The sequence below is a fragment of the Bos mutus genome, chromosome 10 (assembly GCF_027580195.1).
Source record: "Bos mutus isolate GX-2022 chromosome 10, NWIPB_WYAK_1.1, whole genome shotgun sequence".
NCBI lineage: Eukaryota > Metazoa > Chordata > Mammalia > Artiodactyla > Bovidae > Bos > Bos mutus.
In genome coordinates this window covers 65,716,149-65,724,168 of record NC_091626.1, presented here as the reverse complement: position 1 = coordinate 65,724,168, position 8,020 = coordinate 65,716,149, and positions in this window count along the sequence as shown.

Sequence of the window (8,020 nt, the reverse complement as noted above, 5' to 3'; positions counted from 1 at the left end):
TCCATGGACTGCAGCACACCAGGCTTCCCTGTCCTTCACTGTCTCACAGAGCTTGCTCAAACTCATGTCCATTGAGTTGGTGATACTATCCAACCATCTCATCCTCTGTCGTCCCCTTCTCCTCCTGCCCTCAATCTTTCCCAGCATCAAGATATTTTCCAATGAGTCAGCTCTTCGCATCAGGTGGCCAAAGTATGGGACCTTCAGCTTTAGCATCAGTCCTTCCAATGAATATTCAGGGTTGATTTCATTTAGGATTGACTGGTTTGATCTCCTTGCTGTCCAAGGGACACTTAACAGTCTTCTCCAGCATCACAGTTTGAAAGCATCAGTTCTTAAGGCACTCAGCCTTCTTTATGGTCCAACTCTCACATCGGTACATTACTACTGGAAAAACCATAACTTTGACTAGACGGGCCTTTGTCAGCAAAATGATGTGTCTGCTTTTTAATACTGTCTAGGTTCATCATAAAATTTTCTTCCAAGAAGCAAGCATCTTTTAATTTCATGGCTGCAGTCACTGTCCACAGTGATTTTGGAGCCCAAGAAAATAGTCTCTCACTGTTTCCATTGTTTCCCCATCTATCTGCCGTGAAGTGAGAGGGGCCAGATACCATGATCCTAGTTTTTTGAATGCTGAGTTTTAAGACAGCTTTTTCACTCTCCTCTTTGATCTTCATCAAGAGGCTCTTTAGTTCTTCTTCTCTTTCTGCCATTAGGGTGGTGTCATCTACATAACTGAGGTTATTGATATTTCTCCTGGCAATCTTGATTCCAGCTTGAGCTTCATTCGGCCAGACATTTTGTATGATGTACTCTGCATATAAGTTAAATAAACAGGATGACAATATACAGCCTTAACATACTCCTTTCCCAATTTGGAACCAGTTCATTGTTCCATGTCCAGTTCTAACTGTTGCCTCTTGACCTGCATGCAGGTTTCTCAGGAGGCAGGTAAGGTGGTCTGATAGTCCCATCTCTTGAAGAATTTTCCACAGTTTGTTGTGATCCACTCAGTCAAAGGCTTTAGCATAGTCAATGAAGCAAAAGTAGATGTTTTTCTGGAATTCCCGGGCTTCCTTGGTGACTCAGATGGTAAAGAATCTGCCAACAATGTTGGAGATCCAGGTTTCATCCCTGGTTGGGAAGATCCCCTGGAGAATGGAACAGCAACCCACTCCAGTATCTTGCCTAGAGAATTCCATGGACAGAGGAGCCTGGGAGGCTACAGTCCATAGGGTCATAAAGAATTGGACATGACTGAGCTTTCACTTGCTTTCTCTATGATCCAATGGATGTTGGCAATTTGATCTCTGGTTCTTCTGCCTTTTCTAAATCCAGCTTGTACATCTGGAAGTTCTAGGTTCACATACTGCTGAAGCCTAACTTGAAGGATTTTGAGCATTACTTTGCTTGCATGTGAAATGAGGACAATTGTTCAGTAGTTTGAACATTCTTAGACATTGCCTTTCTTTGGGATTGGAATGAAAACTGACCTTTTCCAATCCTGTGGCCACTGCTGAGTTTTCCAAATCTGCTGGCATATTGAATGCAGCAGTTTAACAGCATCATCTTTTAGGATTTGAAATAGCTCAACTGGAATTCCATCACCTCCATAACTTTGTTTATAGTGATGCTTCCTAAGGCTCACTTGACTTTACACTCCAGGATGTCTGGCTCTAGGTGAGTGATCATAACCATCGTGGTTATCCAGATCATTAAGACCTTTTTTGTACAGTTCTTCTGTGTATTCTTGCCACCTCTTAATATCTTCTGCTTCTGTCAGGTCCATACCATTTCTGTTCTTTATTCTGCCCACCTTTGCATGAAATATTCCCTAGGTATCTCTAATTTTCTTGAAAAGACCTCTAGTCTTTCCCTTTCTATTGTTCTACTCTATTTCTTTGCATTTCCTCTATTTCTTTGCATGTTCAATAGATGTTAGCTGCTAGTATTTGTATTGTAAGTGCATGATTGCATGACCAGTAGAAGCTATTTCTCAGTTAGTCCTCTGGTATAAAGAACCACCATCCAGGGACTTCCCTGGTGGTGCAGTGGTTGAAACTTCACTTTCCAATGCAGGGGGTGTAGGTTCAATTCCTGGTTGGAAGCTAGGATCCCACATGCCTCAAGGCCAAAAAACCAAAATATAAAACAGAAATAATGTTGTAGTGAATTCGATGGGGACTTTAAAAATTATTAACATCAAAAGAAAAAAACATTCTATTAAAAAAAAAATCTGTCTGAGAACTAGGGTGTGTATCTCCCAGCTTTCCTGCTTCCCTGATTTGTATTACCCTATAATCATTTAGAGGAACAATCAAACAGCTTTGCTGAACAACAACAACATGTCTAAAGGGGTCTGGGTTAAGGTTGATCACAATTAGAGGGAACTTTGGGCATGGAAGACATATAGCTAATACCCTTCCAGGTGAGTCGACACCTGGATGGAAATGAGAGAACGCCTTCACCTCTGGTTCTAAAGCAGGTGAGGTCAGCACAAAAAAACAGTAACACCTTCTCTTTCCCATACACATTATAAGGAACAAGCTTTCAAAACCATGGACAGCTCTTTGAGATGCACAGCCTCCAGGAACATCAGCTGTGGAGGTACCCTGGGCAACCAGGCTGGTCTGGGTTCCCATACTCAGGAACAGCTAGAGCCACAGCCTATCCCCAGACCACCTGACCCTCACATAGACACTTCCATATTCACTGGAAGGAGCCAGGGGGAAACTAAGGCAGGAGAATGGCCACACCAGAGTAGGAATCACTATGGTTTCCCTTAGCCCCTCAACATTCCTTCCCTGCCAAAGCCCCCCAGCCAAAACCACTTCTAATTTTTGTGGATGCCCATAAATTTTTAAAAATTTTAAATGGGAAATTTATTGTTCAGTCACTCAGTTATGTCCAACTCTTTGCGACCCCATGGATGGCAGCATGCCAGGCTTCACAGTCCTTCACTATCTGCCAGAGTTTGCTCAAACTCATGTCCATTGAGTTGATGATGGGAAACTAGTGTTTATAAAAAGCAGATTAGGTAGTTGGACCTGGTTGCTGGAGCATCCAAGAGGCTTGTGAGAGTCTGAAGTTTCTTTGTTAGGGACAAAAATTTGTAACTCTGCAAATAGAGCTCTCTTGGTATATGAGTATGACGAGAAGTAACCCAAAATAGCTGGTATCAGATCCTCTTTCCTGAGAGTAAGTTTTAATGAAGTGGGTAGAAAGGGAAATGGGCTGAAGACAAAGGTGGGAAGTGACTGGCCAGGAGGTAGGTCATCATGAGGGTCTTCTCTACAAAACAGAAGTCAAAGTGGGATGAACACATTAGAAATGTAGTAGGGGAAATGCCTATCAGAAAATGAAGTAACCACAGGACTTGGAGAGCCTCAGAGCACAGTGAAGATATGAGCCTGAGAGAAGGAGTGAAGGAAGGACAGGAGACTGGATGGAAGCATCTGACACTGCCATTACCCTATAATCATCCAGCATAGTAATCACATTGGACCATAAAGAAGGCTGAGCACCAAAGAATTGATGTTTTCAAACTGCGATGCTGGAGAGGACTCTTGAGAGTCCCTTGAACTGCAAGAAGATCAAACCCATCAGTCCTAAATGAAATCAACCCTGAATATTCATTGGAAGGACTGATGCTGAAGCTGAAGTTCCAATACTTTGGCCACCTGATGCAAAGAGCCGACTTATTGGGAAAGACTTTGATGCTGGGAAAGATTGAGGGAAGGAGGAGAAGGGGACAACAGAGGATGAGATGGTTATATAACATCACTGACTCGATGGACATGAATCAGGGCAAACTGTGGGAGGTATAGGAGGACAGAGGAGCCTGGTGTGCTACAGTCCATTGGGTCACAAAGAGTCAGATGAAATTTAGCGACTGAACAACAACAGCAACAATCTGACAATGCAGTACTGACTTCAGCAAGGCCATCAGGGAGTCCCTGAGCCAAAGTTGGCCATCAGAGAAGTCGCACGTTCCCTAGACACAGTCCCTGCCTCATGCTGTCATTGAAAACAGCTGAGCAGGAACATGGCCTTGGTAGAAGATAATAAACAATACTGTTCTATAGACTTGAAAGTTGCTAAGACAGTAGATTTACAGTGTTTTCAACACACACACCTAGAAATGATAATTTTGTGAGGTGACAGAGGTGTTAACAAATATTATTGTGTAATCATTTCTCAATGTATATGTATACCAAATCATCACATTGTATATCTTAAATTACACAATGTCATATATCAATTATTTTTTAATACGTGGGGGGAAAGTAATAATAAATGTTAAAATTTTTTAAAAGAAATTTGGGATGGGTTTCAGAACGCAGCAGCTGGGCCCTCCATCAACTGTGCTTCCTGCAGTCAGGAAACATGTCAGTGGGAGACCTGACATACACATCCCGGGGTGGCCACAAGAAGGGAGGTTGGGAGATAATAGACCAGAATTGTCTCTTGTGATGCTAGAATCAGCCCTGCCTGCATCAGCATGAGACAGAGAAGTTGTTAGCACCCGTCATCAGTTCACAAACAGTCACGACCTATTCCTGATGCCACCATGAGGACACAACAGGCCAAACAATCTTCTTCAACCCTTAGCTGTTTTTTGTTTGGTTTATGTCTTGGAATTCCTACTCAGAGGCCCTAGAAGATGTGATCAAGAAGACAAGAGATTCTGTGCGGAAAGCCCCTCTTCTCTCCTTTATACCCTCTCCCCTGGAGCAACACTCAGCTCTGGGTGGAGAAAAAGAGAATGGTCACTGAGGTTGTCATATCAGGTAGATCAAGATTAAAGTGGGGGAACTTCCCTGGTGGTCCAGTGGTTACGACTTTGTTTTCCGATGCAGTGGGTACAGGTCCCATCCCTGGTTGGGGAGCTAAGATCCCATATGCCTCATGGCCAAAAAACCAAAACAAAAACAATATTGCAACAAATTAAATAAAGACTTTAAAAATGGTCCACATTGGGACTTCCCTGGTGGTCCAGTGGTTAATAATCCACCTGCCAATGCAGGGGACACAGATTCAATCCCTGGTCTGGGAAAGTTTCACCTGCCACAGGACAACTAAGCCCATGAGCCCCAACTACTGAGCCTGTGCTCTAGAGCCCATGTGCTGCAACTGCTGAAGCCTATGTGCCTAGAACCTATGCTCTGCAACAAGAGACATCAGAGAAACCTACACCCTGCAACTAGAGAAAGCCCTCAAAAAAGACCTAGCACAGACAAAAACAAAATACTTTAATTGAATTTTTTAAAAAGTGGTCCACATCAGAAAACTACAGGCCAATATCACTGATGAACATAGATGCAAAAATCCTTAACAAAATTCTAGCAATCAGAATCCAACAACACATTAAAAAGATCATACACCATGACCAAGTGGGCTTTATCCCAGGAATGCAAGGATTCTTCAATATCTGCAAATCAATCAATGTAATACACCACATTAACAAATTGAAAAATAAAAACCATATGATTATCTCAATAGATGCAGAGAAAGCCTTTGACAAAATTCAACATCCATTTATGATAAGAACTCTCCAGAAAGCAGGAATAGAAGGAACATACCTCAACATAATAAAAGCTATATGTGACAAACCCATAGCAAACATTATCCTCAATTGTGAAAAATTGAAAGCATTTCCTCTAAAGTCAGGAACAAGACAAGGGTGCCCACTTTCACCATTACTATTCAACATAGTTTTGGAAGTTTTGGCCACAGCAATCAGAGCAGAAAAAGAAATAAAAGGAATCCAAATTGGAAAAGAAGTAAAACTCTCACTGTTTGCAGATGACATGATCCTCTACATAGAAAACCCTAAAGACTCCACCAGAAAATTGCTAGAACTAATCAATGATTATAGTAAAGTTGCAGGATATAAAATCAACACACAGAAATCCCTTGCATTCCTATACACTAATAATGAGAAAACTGAAAGAGAAATTAAGGAAACAATTCCATTCACCATTGCAACGGAAAGAATAAAATACTTAGGAATATATCTACCTAAAGAAACTAAAGACCTATATATAGAAAACTATAAAACACTGGTGAAAGAAATCAAAGAGGACACTAATAGATGGAGAAATATACCATGTTCATGGATTGGAAGAATCAATATAGTGAAAATGAGTATACTACCCAAAGCAATTTATAGATTCAATGCAATCCCTATCAAGCTACCAACGGTATTCTTCACAGAGCTAGAACAAATAATTTCACAATTTGTATGGAAATACAAAAAACCTCGAATAGCCAAAGCTATCTTGAGAAAGAAGAATGGAACTGGAGGAATCAACCTGCCTGACTTCAGGCTCTACTACAAAGCCACAGTCATCAAGACAGTATGGTACTGGCACAAAGACAGAAATATAGATCAATGGAACAAAATAGAAAGCCCAGAGATAAATCCATGCACATATGGACACCTTATCTTTGACAAAGGAGGCAAGAATATACAATGGATTAAAGACAATCTCTTTAACAAGTGGTGCTGGGAAAACTGGTCAACCACTTGTAAAAGAATAAAACTAGACCACTAACACCATACACAAAAATAAACTCAAAATGGATTAAAGATCTCAACGTAAGACCAGAAACTATAAAACTCCTAGAGGAGAACATAGGCAAAACACTCTCAGACATACATCACAGCAGGATCCTCTATGACCCACCTCCCAGAATATTGGAAATAAAAGCAAAAATAAACAAATGAGACCTAATTAAACTTAAAAGCTTCTGCACAACAAAGGAAACTATTAGCAAGGTGAAAAGGCAGCCTTCAGAATGGGAGAAAATAATAGCAAATGAAGCAACGGACAAACAACTAATCTCAAAAATATACAAGCAACTCCTACAGCTCAATTCCAGAAAAATAAATGACCCAGTCAAAAAATGGGCCAAAGAACTAAACAGACATTTCTCCAAAGAAGACATACAGATGGCTAACAAACACATGAAAAGATGCTCAACATCACTCATTATCAGAGAAATGCAAATCAAAACCACTCTGAGGTACCATTTCACGCCAGTCAGAATGGCTGCGATCCAAAAGTCTGCAAGTAATAAATGCTGGAGAGGGTGTGGAGAAAAGGGAACCCTCTTACACTGTTGGTGGGAATGCAAACTAGTACAGCCACTATGGAGAACAGTGTGGAGATTCCTTAAAAAACTGGAAATAGAACTGCCTTATGATCCAGCAATCCCACTGCTGGGCATACACACTGAGGAAACCAGAAGGGAAAGAGACACGTGTACCCCAATGTTCATTGCAGCACTGTTTATAATAGCCAGGACATAGAAGCAACCTAGATGTCCATTAGCAGATGAATGGATAAGAAAGTGGTGGTACATATACACAATGGAGTATTACTCAGCCATTCAAAAGAATACATTTGAATCAGTTCTAATGAGGTGGATGAAACTGGAGCCTATTATGCAGAGTAAAGTAAGCCAGAAAGAAAACACCAATACAGTATACTAACGCATATATATGGAATTTAGAAAGATGGTAACAATAACCCTGTGTACGAGACAGCAAGAGAGACACTGATGTATAGAACAGTGTTTTGGACTCTGTGGGAGAGGGAGAGGGTGAGATGATTTGGGAGAATGGCATTGAAATATGTATAATATCATATATGAAACGAGTCGCCAGTCTAGGTTCGATTCACGATACTGGATGCTTGGGGCTGGTGCACTGGGATGACCCAGAGGGATGGTATGGGGAGGGAGGAGGGAGGAGGGTTCAGGATGGGGAACACGTGTATGCCTATGGCAGATTCATTTCGATATATGGCAGAACCAATACAATATTGTAAAGTTTAAAAATAAAATAAAAAATAACTAACTAAATAAAAAGTGATCCACATCAAAAAGAAAAAAAAAATCTTAAAAAAAACCCAAAAACTTAAAAAAGACTAGGGTGGACAACCAGGGATGGGAAAGGGAGAGGGTGAATCTGGGAAGTCAAGAACAATTTTTTTCTTTTTCATAACCTTGC